The sequence below is a fragment of the Perognathus longimembris genome, chromosome 2 (assembly GCF_023159225.1).
Source record: "Perognathus longimembris pacificus isolate PPM17 chromosome 2, ASM2315922v1, whole genome shotgun sequence".
Classification (NCBI taxonomy): Eukaryota; Metazoa; Chordata; class Mammalia; order Rodentia; family Heteromyidae; genus Perognathus; species Perognathus longimembris.
Genome location: NC_063162.1, coordinates 120,944,595 through 120,962,250, shown reverse-complemented (window position 1 = coordinate 120,962,250; position 17,656 = coordinate 120,944,595). Strand labels below are relative to the sequence as shown.

Here is a 17,656-nt window from a genome sequence, read left to right as displayed (position 1 = left end):
TATGTATGTCAGAAATTAAAATATCTACAAGAAAGCAAATAAAAAAGTGGAAAAAGGCAAGAAAGCATTATTTATGTGACAGAAGATGTCAGCTACATTGCTTGGGATCTCATTTAACACTGCCTATTGAGCAAGACTTAATGTCAACTTCTTTACATATAAAACAATAATATCATCTACTTCAAAGAAACATTTTGAGGATTAAGCTCATTGGTACATACAAAGTTCTTAAAAATAGTATTTGGCTCATAAGCATAAAGTGTTATTGAAGTAGTAGTGGTCATCACGGGTATTATAACTTGGGGCTGGCTGAGTACTGTGCTATACATCCATATTAGCCTCAGAGGATCTCCTGGAAAAAGTCTTCAGTCTATTATTAACTCTATGAAAATGATCTTGTAAGTACTAATGCTCTAGAGTTGAAGGTAAAATAAATATGCTTAGCAATGCAGATCGTTTAATCCTACTTTTGGCTAAGAGCTTAATTTCTTGGAATGCTCACAATTCAGAATAAAGTCATGCCCATTTCCAAAGCTACACACTTATGTCATCTTTGAGAAAGGGTGGGTGTGGGGTTTGAAAGGATTGTGAAAGACAACTTGAAACAGTTGTCTAAAACATTTCTTCAGTCTAGAGGTTCTTTAAAAACAGCATGGGGAAGCAGGCCTATAGAATCCAGTAGAATATGAACCCCACTAAACAAGATGAAGATATGTATGTCCTGTTCACCAATGTGTCACCAACATCTAGATCTGTGCCTGAAACAAGACATAAGATAAATACTATGTTTTTAAATGAATGTCCAAACTTTACATAAATGATCAAATACACATTTATAGGAAATTCTAGATATATTTCAGTAATGAAAAAATGGCTACTAGGAAAGTTTTTTAATCACATCTTTGAGCTTTAAATGAAGTGTAGAGTTTAGCCTCAACATTGACCAGCTTCCAGTATCAAAGTAAAGAAAAAATTAAGCACCTTGGAGAAGCTGGTGATTTCCTAAAGAGAATTATATGTTTTCCACCAAAGCCACACCTGCACCAATTAGAATAATCAGTTCAGCAAGAAGCAGCTATGAATATATAAATTATAAGGGGGTGTAGAGGTTCCTTTATTATGGGGTGTTTCCCCATAGTGTTTCCTGGACTTGCACCTGGTATAATACTTCTAAACTACATGAGGGCCTATTTCATTCACAACCAAGTTTGAAACCTGAGGTTATATCAGTTTATTGATCAAATGAACTTAAACAGTAAAAATTTTATTTCCTAGTATAAATTGCTAGCTTGAAAATGTAAGTAACAAATAGTATGTCACTGGGCATGTCTGGGATAAGCAACAATAAACAATAAAACATATTTTTGAGAATTGATTGAACTAAACACCTATGTCCCCCTGGAGAAAAATAAGTCTGTTGCTTATTATGCAAGGTTGCTCATTTATAATGAATCCCACTGCTGCATTTGTTCATCCTTTATCCTTCCATTTCTGTGCCCCCCTTACCTTCCCAAGGACAGATACACATACAAACAAGACAAAAGGAAACCAAAAAAAGAAGGAAGGAAGGAAGGAAGGAAGGAAGGAAGGAAGGAAGGAAGGAAGGAAGGAAAGAAGGAAGGAAGGAAGGAAACATAATTTCCATTTCTTGCTCCAGCATAATCTCATGCCATAGAACACTCATTGTCACAATTTTAACAAAGTAAGAAAATTGCTACAGTTGAGTTCTAACTACCACATTTAAATTCTAACTTAAGAGTCTATCTAAAATGAATTGTCAAAAAGCTGAATCTGACTAGTTATTTTTCCATTATTAGAATAATATGTAACTAAGGAGACATGTGTTCGACCATTTATTACATGCTTGAGAATTTCCTTGGCTAAGAGTTTAATATGTATGTTCCAAAAGAGAAATATCCCAAGGATACTAAATGGTGGGTGACAGGTTGGGGGGGGAGTAATTATTTCTAAAGTTTTAGTAGGACATTTTAGTTTTGGCAAATCAAATTGATATGTGCTTATAAATAAGCCTGTAGGAATCCCAGGCTCCCTTCTAGCTAGGATCCCCTTTTTTCTCACTTCTTGAAGAAGCTCACCATTCCACCACCAGATCTTCAGGACACTCATACTAGTCTTTCTCCCCTGCTTTAAGTACATTGTGTTCTGCAGCACTCTTCAATTTTGCTCCTGAATTCTTTCCTCACTCTTTGCCACTCATTCATCTGTTAGGTTAAATGTATACCACCTTTGGACTTCCACTTTAACTGTTTAATAATCAGTCTCAGATGATTAAAAGCCATGTGGATAGGGCTCTTACCTATTTTGCTTACCATATATTATATTCCCACACTCTAGCACAATGCTTAATTGAGAATCAGAGATCAATAAATATTTATGAACTACATGAATCAGCCATAATTGTTGTCCATAACAAAAATGTGAGTTTTACCAGGTGCTGGTGGCTCATGCCAGTAATCCTAGCTACTCAGGAAGCTGCCACTATGAATTATGAGGTTCAACTCCCTCTCCAATGGAACCAACAAAATTCTGGCCTGGAAGCATGGCTCAAGTGGTAGAGTGCATGTGAAATAAGATAGCTCAGTAAGAGCCTGAGGCCACAGAGAGAGAGAGAGAGAGAGAGAGAGAGAGAGAGAGAGAGAGACAGAGACAGAGACAGAGACCTAGACAGAGACAGAGAAAGACAGAGAGAGACAGAGAGTGCATGAGTTTCTTAAGGCCAAAGGTCTTACCTCATTTACAGTTCTCAGTACAAGCCTAATTCAGTCCCTGACACAGAAATGGAATTTAAGAAATGATAAATGGGTCTATAGAGTAAGCAAACTCTAAAAACTATTCAGTCCTCTAATTTAAAGAGGAAAATTTTGGGGGTTTAGTGTTAAATTACAATATTATTAAATATTATTTATAGTTTATTTTGTTTGATAAGGTTTTTAATAATAAAGAAGCATAAAATGTGAATTTTAACTAGATTAGAATTTTGTAAGTTACTATAATAGTTTCTAAGACAATCGTGATTTCATTAAATATCATTAGTACTTAGCATGAGAGTATTCTGCTAGCAATAAAGGGAATATTTCGAGAGAAAGATCCTAAGACCAGTTGGTCTGGTAAAAAGAGACAGACACACAAAGAGCAAAGTGTAAGTGACAGGATATGAGTGAGGGTGAAAACTAAGACCAGTTTTTGATCAGTGAGAACATTGTCCTCACTGGACAATTAGAAATCTGTGGGCTAATTTTTTTTTAATTTGGGTGGGCAGCACTAGGAATACAACCTCAATAACCTACATGTGAGAAGTCAAAACATCAGATTTGTCTATACTTAAAAGACTGTTTTTAAGAATGACAGCAAAGAAGTGTCATCAGTGGTAGGCAGTGACAGATGAAGTACAAGTACAATCAGCACCAGGACAGAATAGCAGGTACACAGGGAAGGAAGTCCTTTGAAAACAAACAGCAGGCAAGTTGCTGAGATAAGAGGTTAACACAGTCAAAGAAATCCTAGATGCCTAGATCAAAAGGGTGCTAAGAGAAAGGGCAGAGTTCCCTGGCAAGGACATCTGGAGTGTTCCTGAGTGTATACACTGAACCACAGATTGTAAACAATGAGGCAGAGTAATCTAACCAGTACAGACAACAATAGAAATATGACCTCATTGTTAAAACATGCCATTTCCAATCAATTCTGGCACTGTTACCTACTGTAGCTTTTCATGAAATCCAAATTATTTCAAGTAATTCAGTTCCCATCATTGTCTTAAAATGATATTTCACAATGTATATAACTAGCCTAGTTATTGATAACTGCCTATGAAAGAATTCACACTACTCCAGCCTCCCATGGTCTCTCACTTTAATCTAAACAAACTGTACTTCAAAAAATTGTTTGTATCAGAGTAATAACTTAGTATTGTTTTATTTCTTAACCAAAGTGAAAAAATCACCTTAAAATCTTTTATTAGGTCAATTATTCCCTTTTGTAATTACTAGAGTACTCTTTCCATTTTTGCTATTCTAGGGATAAAACCCAGAACTTCACACATGCTAGACAAATGCTCTACCAATGAGCTACAAAGTTCCAAATATTGTCATTTCAATTTTCAAATTACTCAAAATACTGGTTTGGAAGTTCTTGAGCTGGTATAAGACAAACATAGTCTTAATACTGACAATTTGTAAAGACTTCTGCTTTTCTAGTTTATTATAATGAGTTTGCAAGATGACCTCCCAAATGTCAAGGGTTCTTTGTGACTGCCATATCCCATTGCAACCTCCTGTCCCCTTTGCTGTCTGATATTACCTGAGCTCCCTTTCCATACTACAAAGCATTTTTTTCTCATTGAATATCAATTTCAGATTGTTTGCACCTTGGTGTATTAGCTTGCATTTTCTTAGGGTGAATCTCAGTATTTCCTAGAGTATATCTAAACACTTTTCAGCATCATTATGTTACTTCTCTTATCTCCCTATTTGAGATGATTCCTCCTTTATTATTTTCTGTAAATTGAATGACACTTTTCCTTTCTAATTTTTTATTTTTCATGAAGATGCAAGAAAAGGCAGGTAATATACATTAAGCAAAAAGCTGTTTCAATTTAGTAAGAGTGAAATTATTTAGGTAAAGTAGTAAATCTTCAAATTAACAGGTCAGTAAACTTGGTTTATTTATACAAATCACACACACTACTAATTTTATGTTCAGCTTGAAGCAAATATTATCATTATTTTCCAATAGCATTTATTTTTATATGATGTGTATGTGTACTTGGTTCAATTACAATCTCTTTATTAAAGTTTTGAGATTAAACTAATGTATAGTAATGATTGTTAAAAAGCAACTGTACATTTTAATTCAAATTTCAGACATTGAATATTAGATTAAAAAATTTAATGTCATTGAGTTTCCAATGACTACAAAGGTATCAGTTTTTAATTAAATAAAAGTAAGTTTAATTATCAATGATTCATAGTCAATATTTTAATAATACATAATTACATTTATGAATATTATATATACTTTAAAATCTTACTAGGCTGTTTGTAACTTTGTTTCCTGTGCTCAAAGCATTTTAAAACATAATTTGGCTAGGGAATTTCAGGATATTTATTTCCTCAATTGAATTTATATAAACATAAAACTTCTGTTTTATATTCTTGTTTATTTAATATCACTCTAGGTTCCTCTGCTTTCTTTTGATAGTGCTGGCTTAAAAGCATTTTAAAAATCAAACATGCTAAAGAAAATGTTATGCAATGCATTTAAAGTTAAATTTTGTTAAATTTTAACTACAAATTGTACGCCTTTGAAAAAAAAACACAACAACACATTACTACAACCCAGGAAAGCTTTGAGTTAAACATGCAATTCTGGAAAGAAATATGGCAAGTCCATGTATATGGGCCAGTCTAGAGTGATGTTTACATAGGGGCTCCTGGCTCTGTCTGTACTATATTATGACCCTTGTCATCGCCTGCCCTGAAGCAGTTACATATGTCTACTTCTTCTACTAAGCAAGTTTCTCCTGAGAGGCAGAAGCAAACTGTACCCTTTGTATTTTTTCTGAGGCCTCCAATAGCACTTTGCACAAAGCAGCCACACAATATATGCTTGTCAAATTATCAGAAGAGCCAAGATCTTGAATTTGCCTTGATCGATAGCTCCACAAATAATGAAAAAAACTAATTTAGATGAGTGAATGGTGGTAGTAAGAACATCAAGTAAGGAACATCAAACAAAAATATTAAAATGTGATTCAACTAATTTACTTGAACCAGTTTCAAAATCAAAATTTAAAAAGAAAAAGTAACCTTAAATTTTTATTTTATTCTTTTAGTTATTATAAAAGCAATGTACAGAGGAGTTACAGTTACATAAACCAGGTAAAGAATACATTACTTTTTGGACAATGTCACACCTTCCTTCTCTCTCTCCCAGTTTTTCCCTCCCATCCTACCCCCAAATTTTATAGTTCATTTGAAAAAGTAACTTTTCATTTTCCCCTAAATTAGAGGCTAGGAAGCTTCGTTATTTTGTTTGAACATATTTTCTGAATGAGATATTCCCATATGACATAGGCATTGTAAGTAATTTATAATAATACCAGAATAGGAATTATCCAATAAGGATAATCCATTGTGTAGAAAATATATTCTAAAACACTTTAAGATCAGTCTCTACTTAATTCTGGACACTTGGCTCCTGAAAAATCCTGAAAATGATCTTTCAAAGACAACAATATGTAGTTCAAATCAATATACATTTACAAAGCAACTAATGCATGCAAAAGAGCAAGCACGGAAATCTGAGTACCTGCAAAGGAGATTAAGAAGCAATGTTCAGAGAAAAAGGAAAAGATAGAGGGTATATGGAACAGAAAAGAGATCTATCAACATTCTCTGATGTCATAATGGGTGGGGAGCTGAGATTCTAAAAGAGATAAAATTAATAAATTAAGTGAAAAGCATTGGAATTAATAAATAAAATGATAAGCTGAATGAAATGTCTGCATTTGGAATAGTTCTTGTTTTGTAAACCTATACCCTATAAAAAGGTTCTACTTCTACTGATGTTACTATCAATTTTGCTATCATACAGATTTGAAATTTCTTTCTTTTCCCTTTGATAACAAATCCAAACACCGTCACCTATATGTAACTAGGGTTATAGACTGAGTGTTTACTACATAATTTGTTTTGGAATACACAAAGGTGCCATGTCTGAGAAGAGCACCTACACCATAGTTGCATAGTGTGCCTTTGTTTTAACCATTTTCCAGCAGATGGCAGTCAAGTGTCTTATTCTAATAAAATATATATTACAAAAATGTCACAAAGAAGCACCTTCCTAAATCCTATCCCACAAACAGTTTAACAAAAACAATAACAACAACAAACAAACACACTGAAAAGGGCTGGGAATGTGGCTTAGTGGTAGAGGGCTTGCCTAGCATGCATGAAGCCCTGAGTTCGATTCCTCAGTACCACATGAACGGAAAAATCCCAAAGTAGCACTGTGGCTCAAGGGGTACCATGCTAGCCTTGAGCAAAAGCAGCTCAGGGACAGTGCCCAGGCACTAAGTTCAAGCCCCAGGATTGGCCAACAAAACAACCAACCAAACATTAAAAGGAGGATCTAACTTCTAGTTGCAAAAAGTCTTCAGTGTTTCTATGTTGAACAATTTTGTCACATCAACATTCAAGGACTTGGATACTATGTTCTTAACTTTCTCTTTCATCTACTCTCTCACTAAAGATACCCTACTTAAGTTTAAACCTAATTACTCAATACCTTACATATGCCTTGTCCTTCCTACTTTTCATTCATTCATTCATGTATGTATTGTGTCGGTCCTAAGGCTTGGGTGCTACCATGAGCTTTATTTTGGCTCAAGACTAGCACTCTACTACCTGAGCCACAGATCTACTTCTGCCGTTCTGGAAATAAGAGTCTCAGGGACTTTGAACCATGATCCTCAGATCTCTGCTTCTTGAGAAACTAGCATTACAGGCACGAACTACTGGCACCTGGCCCTATCTTTCTATTCTTACTCACATGATTTCTTCTTTCTGAATTATTTTCAAACTATTTTCCTGTTAGAAGGTCTAAATTATATTCAGCAGTACATTTAGGGTGATGTTTTGGATGACTGAATTTTGTCAGTAGCAAACCCCAATCCCTCCCTCCCTAGTGTTCCCATTAACGGAACAAGCTACTTCATGCTTGTGCCTTAAAACAATGGTTATTTCTTGTTATACCTCACAAATTTGTAGATCAGATATTCCAGCACCGCTAAATACTGTCTCATTTATTGATGTAAGAGGCTGTGGTGAAGTTTTGGCATTCAGGTAAAGATATGTGGTTGGGAGAGTCCATGAAAACTTCACTCAGACAGGCAGTGGATAGAGTATAGATGAGCTCAGTGGGGAATGACAGCCCAGATCATTTACATACATGGTCTGTATAGCAATATGAACCTCAAGCAAGTTGGGGTTCTTATGTGATGGTCCTGGGTCCTACGAGTGAATGTTCTAATGAACAGGCCAGAATTTGTGACTAACTCCTATAAGTCAGTCTCTACCATACTCTATTGGGTAACATTCATTAACCTGTCTAGACTCAAGAGGAGAGGACACAAATAACACTTTTCAATGGGAGAGTGTCAAAGAAAATGAAGTCATGCTTTAACATGGAAACAGTTAAGAATACAAAAAGTGGAACATCAACCAATACAGTAATAACATGAAGGGGTTTGAAATAGCTTTTCTTTGGTTAACGTAAATTTCCCCCTTTCAATGCAGCATACAGAATTTGACCTAATACCACACTCTTTAAAAAACAAAAACAAACTGCAATATGTTCACATGGTTGTCAAGTTTTAAAAGTGAATACAATTGACAACAGAGGCAATTTCAAGAGGAATTTGATGGAAACATTCTAAGAAATGAAAAAAAAAGCACCATCTAGAATACTTTTCTCACATTTTGGATACCTCAAAGTATGAAACAATGTGAAAAATAAAGGGTCAGGGAGCCCTGAAGTTCACAGTCTCAGAATCTCACATCCAAGAGGACACCCTGAATACACAATGTAACAGAGAACTGTTTATGAATAGGTGCTGGCTCTTAATTTTTTTTCTCTTTTTACTAACCACTAACACACTGAGATGATTCCAAGGCGAAAATCCCATCTATTTAAACAAAGAAAATGTACACTAATTTATGGCAAAACAGATCAACATGCAGAAATTCTATAATTTTCCTCTGGGGCAGGAAGACATTACACTCTAGGCAATACTCAGAAATCTCAGGAAAACTCTTTAGTATTGAGGCCAAAGATCTTCAATTCTGCAGCCAGAAAATTTTAAAGGAAATCCAAGAAGACTGTAAATTTAAATGTGATTAGTAAAACAGTAAAAGTGTCTAGAAGATTGCATAAGGTAATGTTTTCTGGATTCGGGGTCAGGCAGAGATTATTTGCACAGGACCTAGAAAGTGCTAACCAAAAGGAAGATTGATTAATTCAATATTAAAATTAAAAACTTTTTTTTTAAATCAAAAGACACCGTGGAACATGCGAAAGCAATACAGCATGGGAGACAAAAATGACGAACAGATAAGAAGCTGCTGTAGTCATCCATCTTGGACAGAGTGAAGATGAGGCTTACACAAAGTAGGAAGGGAGTAGGAAGAGAAATTCTGAATCATCCTCAGAACCTCAACTCAAAACATGCTCTCAATATCAGCCCCAAGCAAGGATTATTCTGTTCTATGAGACAATCATTATTCCTATTCATTTTAAGTCCAAGTTTAAGTGAAGTGTCCCTGTCAGTTTCTTCATTAATAATTTCACGTGATACCTAGTTCAGATTTACATTGTCAACTTCTCTAACTATATTGACAAGCTCATTCCTTTTTGGTAAATCTACCAGGCCCACACCACCATGTCCTCATTTCTGATTTCAGTAACACTACAACCTAAAAAGTCCTAGTAAATCTAAACTGGGGTTGTTACTCTCCTGATCTCACACAAAAAGTGATCTTTTCATTTCCCTATAATTGTCTTCGCCCTCAAGGGCCTTCTTCACACTATCTCAGTTTTAGTGGTTATTGCTTTTCTGCCATCACTACAAAATCCTTTCTTTCTGCCTAATCCTCTCTGCTTTCTTCAGTCCCCTGCTTTCTTCAGTCCCCTGCTCCCTGGGCACAAAGCTCTAACAACATGTATACACTCAAAACAGCATGGTTTACTTGTTTATTCATTTGTTCAATCCAATACATTTGTTCTGTTCACACATACTATATATAATAATCCCTTAGGCTTTCAAATGATCTTTGGGCTTTCACTATTTAATTTTTTGGCTGTACTGGTGACTCAGGCCCTTTACATTTGCCTCCAGCCTCTTTTGTATTGGATGTCTTGAAAGTAGGGTTCCACTTCAAGCCCTTGCTGGCCTGGACTTTAACCCTACTACTTGTGCTTTCTGGTGTCACTGGGGTTGACATGTCTATACTATGGTGCCCAACCATTGTGAGTTCCCCCTGAGGTGGTATGACAGATGTGTACTGCATGTTTATGCCTGTGAGGGCTTCAAAATGTGACCCCCTCAAATTCTGCTTTCTGCCTTCCAACTAGCTGGGATTACTGGCCATGAGCCCTGTTTCAAATGATCTTAAAACCTTTAAAATTCTACTTTTTTTTTTTTTGCCAGTCCAGGGGCTTAAACTCAGGACCTGAGCATTGTCTCTGGCTTCTTTTAGTTCAAGGCTAGCACTCTATCTCTTGAGCCACAGCGCCACTTCTGGCTTTTTCTCTTTATGTGGTGCTAAGAAATCGAACCCAGGGCTTCATGTATATGAAGCAAGTACTCTACCACTAGGCCATATTCCCAGCCTTCTATTTGTCTTTTATTCCCTTTTTTTACTTTTACTAGTTTTTCTTTTCTTTTCTTTTTCTTCTTTCTTCTTTCCTTTGCCAGTGCTAGTATTTGAACTCAAATCCTCAAGCTTGCTTGGATTGCTCATTTCAGTTGAGCTCCGCCACCTGAACCACATCTCCAGTGTAGCCTTTTGATGGCTAATTGGCAATGGAATCTTACGGAATCTTAATGGAATCTTTTCTGCCTAGGTTGACTCCAAACTTCAATCCTGCATACTTCAATCACCTAGCTAGGATTCCAAGTGTATGTCATGGTACACCAATCAAAGAACAATTCTATATTCTTGAAATTTAAATTGCAGTAGATACAAGTATTGTGTCTTGTACTAACAGTAGCAGTGGGACACAACATCACACCATAAACAGTAAATACAGCCTAGTTATCCCTGTTTAGTTTTTGAGGTAATTTCCTATGTCTTACTACTCCAGTTTTTTTTAATCTTAAAATTTTCTGTAAATCTCTATTTTTAATATGCTTGGAAACAATTTTGGAATATTGGAATTGACAGTGCAAAATCCTTTTCCTTCAGCCTGGCATAAGATGGTTTATACAGAAAGGCATAGGGAGAAGGCAAACAGATTGTTCTCCTTTTGCACACTGATTTTTTTAAAAAGTGACACCAGATGTGAAAGAGAAAATTTAGACTCTGAATTCTGAAATTCAATCTAGCAATAAAGAAGAACCAATTCTTAAGACACAGTATACTATCTGTCATAACACTGTTTCCTCCTTTCAACGTATCTTGATTTAAGAGGGCCTACATCATTTTTTACTTTAACAAGGTTTTATTACCTCAATAAGTGTAATTGGTGAGTGTAAAACAGTATATCTTTACCTTAAAAATATGATATACTTAAGTGAGAAACCAAGCAAGACTAAATTTTTTATTTTTACTGTCAAGCTTCATACGTAGGCAATGAGAACATTTTTATGAATGAAGAGAATATGCTTTACTGATAACCTTTCTGGATTTTTTAAAAAGGATAATATGCATGTCTAACTCCTATCTAACAGATAGGAATATACATTCACCCTACCCTAAACTGAGCCAAATATCAGTGAGGGAACAGATTGGCAGGCCTTAGGTACATACTAAAGCCTTGGGATTTAATTTGGAGATAAGATTTGAAACTTCTATAGGATTTTAAACACAGAACATGATCACATTTATGCATTTAAAAAAATCAATTGTGTGAAAATATGGTACAAATAAAATAGAATGTTGTACTGGGAATGCAGCTTAATGGTAAGAGTGCTTGCCTAGCATGTATGAAGCCCTGGGTTCAATTGCTCAGCACTATATAAACAGGAAAAGCTGAAAGTGGTGCTGTGGGCTCAAGTGGTAGAGTGCTCGCCTTGAGCAAAAGGAAGCTTGGGACAGTGCCTAAGTCTTGAGTGCAAGCCCCAGGACTGCCCCCCCCCCCGCCAAAAAAAGAAAGAAAAAAATAGAATGTTATGTAAACAATAAACAAAAATAAATGATAAACTGTCATAAAAAGATGTGTAAATGATGCAGCAAAAAAAGCTAAAATACAGTATAGAGCATGCAGACTATGCATGTCAGCAAAATGTGCATAACACACATCACTGCTATCCTTTAGATCTTACAAAATTTAGAGCTGAAAAAAAAATCTCATACCTTAGTTGCTTTAAATACACTCAAGTGTTTTCTAATAGCAAAACCTAGTATTAGTTTAAACTTATGAATTAAAATTAACTTATGAATTAACTTATGAATTAAAATTAAATATTAAGTTTAAATTAATTACCCTAGTCATATTTCAAGTTCTCCATAGTCTCAAGTGACTAGTGACTACCTTATTGGACAAAATAAGTCTAAAATATTACAAAAAATACATAAGAAGACTTGTTTTCCCTTAAGCTTAGAAATTAGTGTAGAGGATACTTCTTTTTTTGATTTTTTTTTTTTTTTTTGTCGGTTGTAGCACTTGAACTCTGGGCCTGGGAAAAGCTCTTAAACTCCAGAGCAATGCTCTACTACTTTGAGCCACAGTGCCACTTCCGGATGGTACTTCTTCTACTTCTCACTTTATGCATTCTGGAATGTGTACCATATTATACATTTATATAACCATAGTACTATGAAACTATATAACTATATGTAATGATATATATGAAACTATATAAATATGCAACATATGTTCACATCAAAGCTATTAACCACAGACAAAGGTGGGTCCAGGTTGTAAGGGATTTGTAGGGTTTAAAGAAAGAATACAAAGTTATGAATATAAAATTAGATGAAAAAATAAAATAGAATTTAGACAAGAAAATTTTCCAAAAATTGAATATTTTAAATAGGTGAAGAATGGGGGCTGGGGATATGACCTAGTGGCAAGAGTGCTTGTCTCATATACGTGAGGGCCTGGGTTCAATTCCCCAGCACCACATATACAGAAAATGGCCACAAGTGGCTCTGTGGCTCAAGTGGCAGAGTGCTGGCCTTGAGCAAAATGAAGCCAGGGACAGTACTCTGGCCCTGAGTCCAAGCCCCAGGACTGGCCAAAAAAAAAAAAAAAAATAGGTGAAGAATGTCATGGATACCATGAAACCCAGAAAATGTATCTTTACTCTGAATTATTAATCGGGCAAGCTACTATAAAAGCTTTTCTTAAAATTTTTATTATATATATTTTGACAAATGATATTTTAATATTAACTTCCATAACATAAAATGAAGACTAATTGGTGTTTCTTCTAATTATGGTATAGAAACAAATTTTAGAAATATTATGCTTAGGAAAGCTTTTCTTGACTTCACAACTTATATCCAATCAACTCTTAGGATCACTGCCAAGTTGAGAAAATTTCCATTGTTTTTCATTTATAATCTGTAAACTTTTGAGATATGTCAAAGCTTTTTGTGGAAATTAATAATGTAAATACTCTGAATTTGAAAGTACTCTTTAATAATAAAGCTCACTGTACTTATAAATTATTGTCATCTTTCTCCTTATTATTATTTGATTGTCAAATCAGAAAGAAAATTAAATTTTTTTCAATATATCCATGTATTTCACTTCTTGTTAATTAGATTTTCAAATAATTTATTAATCTTACTTATCACTTCTATTCAAAATTTCTCTATTCCTTGGTTTAATCTGGCCTGCTTGTTTGCTTTTTTTCTTTCTTTCTCTCTTCCTTTCTTTCATTCTTAATTTTTAACAGTGTACTTTGTTTTTTTGTCTTTTGATGCCAGTCCTGGGGCTTGAACTGGGGGACTGGGTACTGTCCCTGAGATTCTTATTTTCAAGGCCAGTGCTCTACCACTTGAGTCACTGTGCCACTTCCAGCTTTTCTGAGTAGTTTATTTGAGATAAGAGTCTCAAGGACTTTCCTTTCAACCATGATCTTCAGATCTTAGCATTCTGAGCAGCTAGGATTACAGAGATGAGTCACCAGAGCCTGACTAAAATGTACTTTCTTGCCTTTTTCGCATGTGTGAGTGTGAGTGCAAACATGTGCGCGCCCCTCCTAGAGCTTGAGTTCAGGGCCTGTCCCTGAGCCTCTTTTTGCTCTCTACATCTGGAGCCACAACTCCACTTCCAGCATTTTAGTGGTTAACTGGAGATAAGAATCTCTCAGATGGGCTGGGGATATGGCCTAGTGGCAAGAGAGCTTGCCTCGTATACATGAGGCCCTGGGTTCGATTCCCCAGCACCACATATAGAGAAAACGGCCAGAAGTGGCGCTGTGGCTCAAGTGGCAGAGTGCTGGCCTTGAGCAAAAGGAAGCCAGGGACAGTGCTCAGGCCCTGAGTCCAAGGCCCAGGACTGGCCAAAAAAAAAAAAAAAAGAATCTCTCAGACTTTCCTGCCTGGCTAGTTTCAAACCATGATCCCAGAATTACAGGCATGAGCTACTGTGCTTGGCTCCTTTTTTTACAGTATACCTTTTGATTTCAGAATTTTCCCTTATCTGAATTTTGCTAGTTCTTTAATTAATAAATGCCAAGTGCAAAAAGAAGTAAACCTTCAAATGTGCCCACATTAGGAATCTATTTCTCACTTGTCTTTTTTTTGAAGCATTTTTAAATACTATTCAAATTACAGTTAGGGTTATTTATTCCCAACTCGATTTCCCTCTAGCCAGATCCAAAGTGCCTTTGATAACTCCAAAGCAATCACATGTTGAGAAATGTAAGAAAAGGAAAGTCAGGATAAAAAAGGGGTAATATTAACTAATTGTGGTTTATATATTTTAAAATGTTTCAAATTTTACAAAACCATATGCCCATGTGAACGTATTGGTAGAAGTCCTCCCAGGGTAGCAGGGCGGGCTTCTGTAAGCCAAGGCCTCTGAAACCTAAATCCCAGTAAATTATGTCTGGTCAACTTGCCTCTGATTACAGGTAAACAGAGTAGCTAGAAGATCTAACTTAAGCCCAAATTACTTAGCTCAAACCTCAGAGGAATTGGGTATTTCTCTCCACCTGTCCCTCGACCCTATGTGGAAGATTCAATTTCAGGCTGAAGTACACTTATAGGAAATGCTACTACAAACCCTAATTTACTTCCCCACCTTGTAGAGGTAGAATTGCTTTAACTCAATTTCTGCCAGATTGAGATTCTCATAAATTGTAATCTTAATTAACCCAAAGTTTCTGACTCTTCAGAAACTTCTCCAGTTTCAACTTTACCAGTCCATTATTTTGATTAGCAAACCCAGCCTCCTTCTTCCTAAAGTTAAGGAAATTTCAGCCTATTTTAACGTAAAGATTCTACAAATCTCAAATATCCTCTCTTTTACAATTTAAGGGATAAATGAATGATGCATACTACTGGGGAGAGAAATATTTATCACATGGCTTAGTACTTCATAAATTGAACAAATGTAACCTGTGGAACAACATGGTAAATAATGGTAACAACTGCTCAGCTATTCTCACAAAGGAAAGCCTGCCTGACATCAAGCATGTCTACAGAGTAGGAGTCTCAAATGCCTTTGTACACAGTTAAAAAGCTGGGTTTCAGTTTAACAATTTATCTTATATTTTAACATACAAAATTTCAAGGTCTTGCTGGAGGTCATTACATCTTAAGCATTTTATTGATACTCTTTAGTATCTCTATTTATTCTTTCATACTTTCAAGTCCAGCAACAGGATTAGAATAATTGCTGCTTTTACCTAATACTGTAAAATGTTAAGAATACAATCACGGGGGCTGGGGATATGGCCTAGTGGCAAGAGAGCTTGCCTCGTATACATGAGGCCCTGGGTTCGATTCCCCAGCACCACATACACAGAAAATGGCCAGAAGTGGCCCTGTGGCTCAAGTGGCAGAGTGCTAGCCTTGAGCAAAAAGAAGCCAGGGACAGTGCTCAGGCCCTGAGTCCAAGTCCCAGGACTGGCCAAAAAAAAAAGAATACATGCAGTTAAGAGCACAAACTGGAGTTAAACTAATCGCTCTTTGCTACTTTTTTTTTGGCCAGTCCTGGGGCTTAGACTCAGGGCCTGAGCACTGTCCCTGGCTTCCTTTTTGCTCAAGGCTAGTACTCTGCCACTTGAGCCACAGAGCCACTTCTGGCCGTTTTCTGTATATGTGGTGCTGGGGAATCGAACCCAGGGCCTCATGTATACGAGGCAAGCTCTCTTGCCACTAGGCCATATCCCCAGCCCCTCTTTGCTACTTTTTGACAGTCTAGAGCAAGTCACTTAACCTCTATGTGCCTCAGTTATTTATCTGTAAAATAGAGATTAAAATAATATCTACATCATGGGGATACTATAAGGATTAAATGAATTCATGTTTGCAAATATTTAAAAATAGGGTCTGAAACACAATAGAGATGTTAACACTCTATGTTAAATATGAGAAATGTATGTACCTATGTGTAATATGAAATGAGATGCAGTCAAAGATGCCAAACAGCAGAGATGTGGTATTTCTACTAAGTTGAGAGGAGTTTTAGTACTTTCCATCTCAAGGCTTGTTAAATACCAAACTGTGAAAAACAGTTCATTCTGATTAAAAGCACAAACACATTTCTATTTAATCATAAGGTGGAAAAACATTTCAAAAGCAACTTGGTCTGGCAGTCTACTGCATGTGTCCTGAACTCAAATAAGGCAGCTGTATGCATGTCATTTGATTTCCTGGCACCTCAGTTTCAAAACATGAGCAGATAGGTATAATCCTACTTGACTTCTTAAGATAGTTACTAAAATTATATTATATAAAACATAATGTCTGTGCGTGGCTTCTAACAGATATTCAATAAATAGTAGTGCATATTAAAACTGTAATTAGTCATTGTCCTTCTATACTCCTCTTTAGATATTACGCTATATATTACTGGACACACTGCTCCTCACCATTCTAGCAGTATAATTAAGAAAATTTGTCTTTCCTATTCACTTTTGTTAAGACTGTCAAACACAATCAATGTCAGACTTTGATCTTGACTTAGACTGAATAACATTAGCAAGATTATCCTTTTTGGTTATTTATAACTGTAAATGTACTTACATTATTAAAAATTTTATGGAACTTAGATAAAATATCATAGAAAACATTAATTTGTTCTGAGATGTTTTCTGTGTAATAGGTTTCAGTTTATAGTACCTTTTATAAAAACTCAATTTTTTCAATATATTACTTTATGAATCTCTTCATCATATCTGTATACTAGGTCACAGGAAATATCAGTACCCAGTTTTATTTTTTAATATGAAATTAAAGATTTGTGGCTTGTCTCTTCCAAAGCATGCCAAAAACAGAATTCACATAATTTCTTACTGTTCTGCCACCAGTACTGAGAATGCTATAAAATTAATATCAGAGGCTAAATTGCTAAATATTCCATAAGCTATGAAAAAATGCTTGTCCACTTCTCTTGCTGGAAAATGCATTAACTACTGTCCCTCAAATATTTTTCCAGGGATTAAGTAAAAACAGTTCAAGCCCAGAGAAGATACATGGCTTTAAATTGGAATGTTGGCTATGATCGTGTGCACTGTTGGAAAGTAATTAAACCACACTGTATCATCACTTAGGTGAGATTATAAAATGCTCAAATAGTCCTTCAAACAAAACGTGTCAGAACCATGTAAAATAATTTCAAGGATTAAATTTCACTCTATTGGAATTGGGAATGTGGCTTAGCAGAAGAGTGCTTGCCCAGCATGCATGAAGCCCTGGGTTCTATTCCTCAGCACCACATAAACAGAAAAGGCCAG

The 17,656-nt window shown here is 35.7% G+C and overlaps 1 protein-coding gene across 2 annotated transcripts in view; it reads right to left on the bottom strand.

Annotated features, from left to right (window-relative positions):
* Positions 1 to 17,656, bottom strand: part of Umad1 (UBAP1-MVB12-associated (UMA) domain containing 1) — a 165,638-nt gene that overhangs the window by 74,892 nt on the left and 73,090 nt on the right. The gene's annotated exons all lie outside the window — the stretch shown is intronic.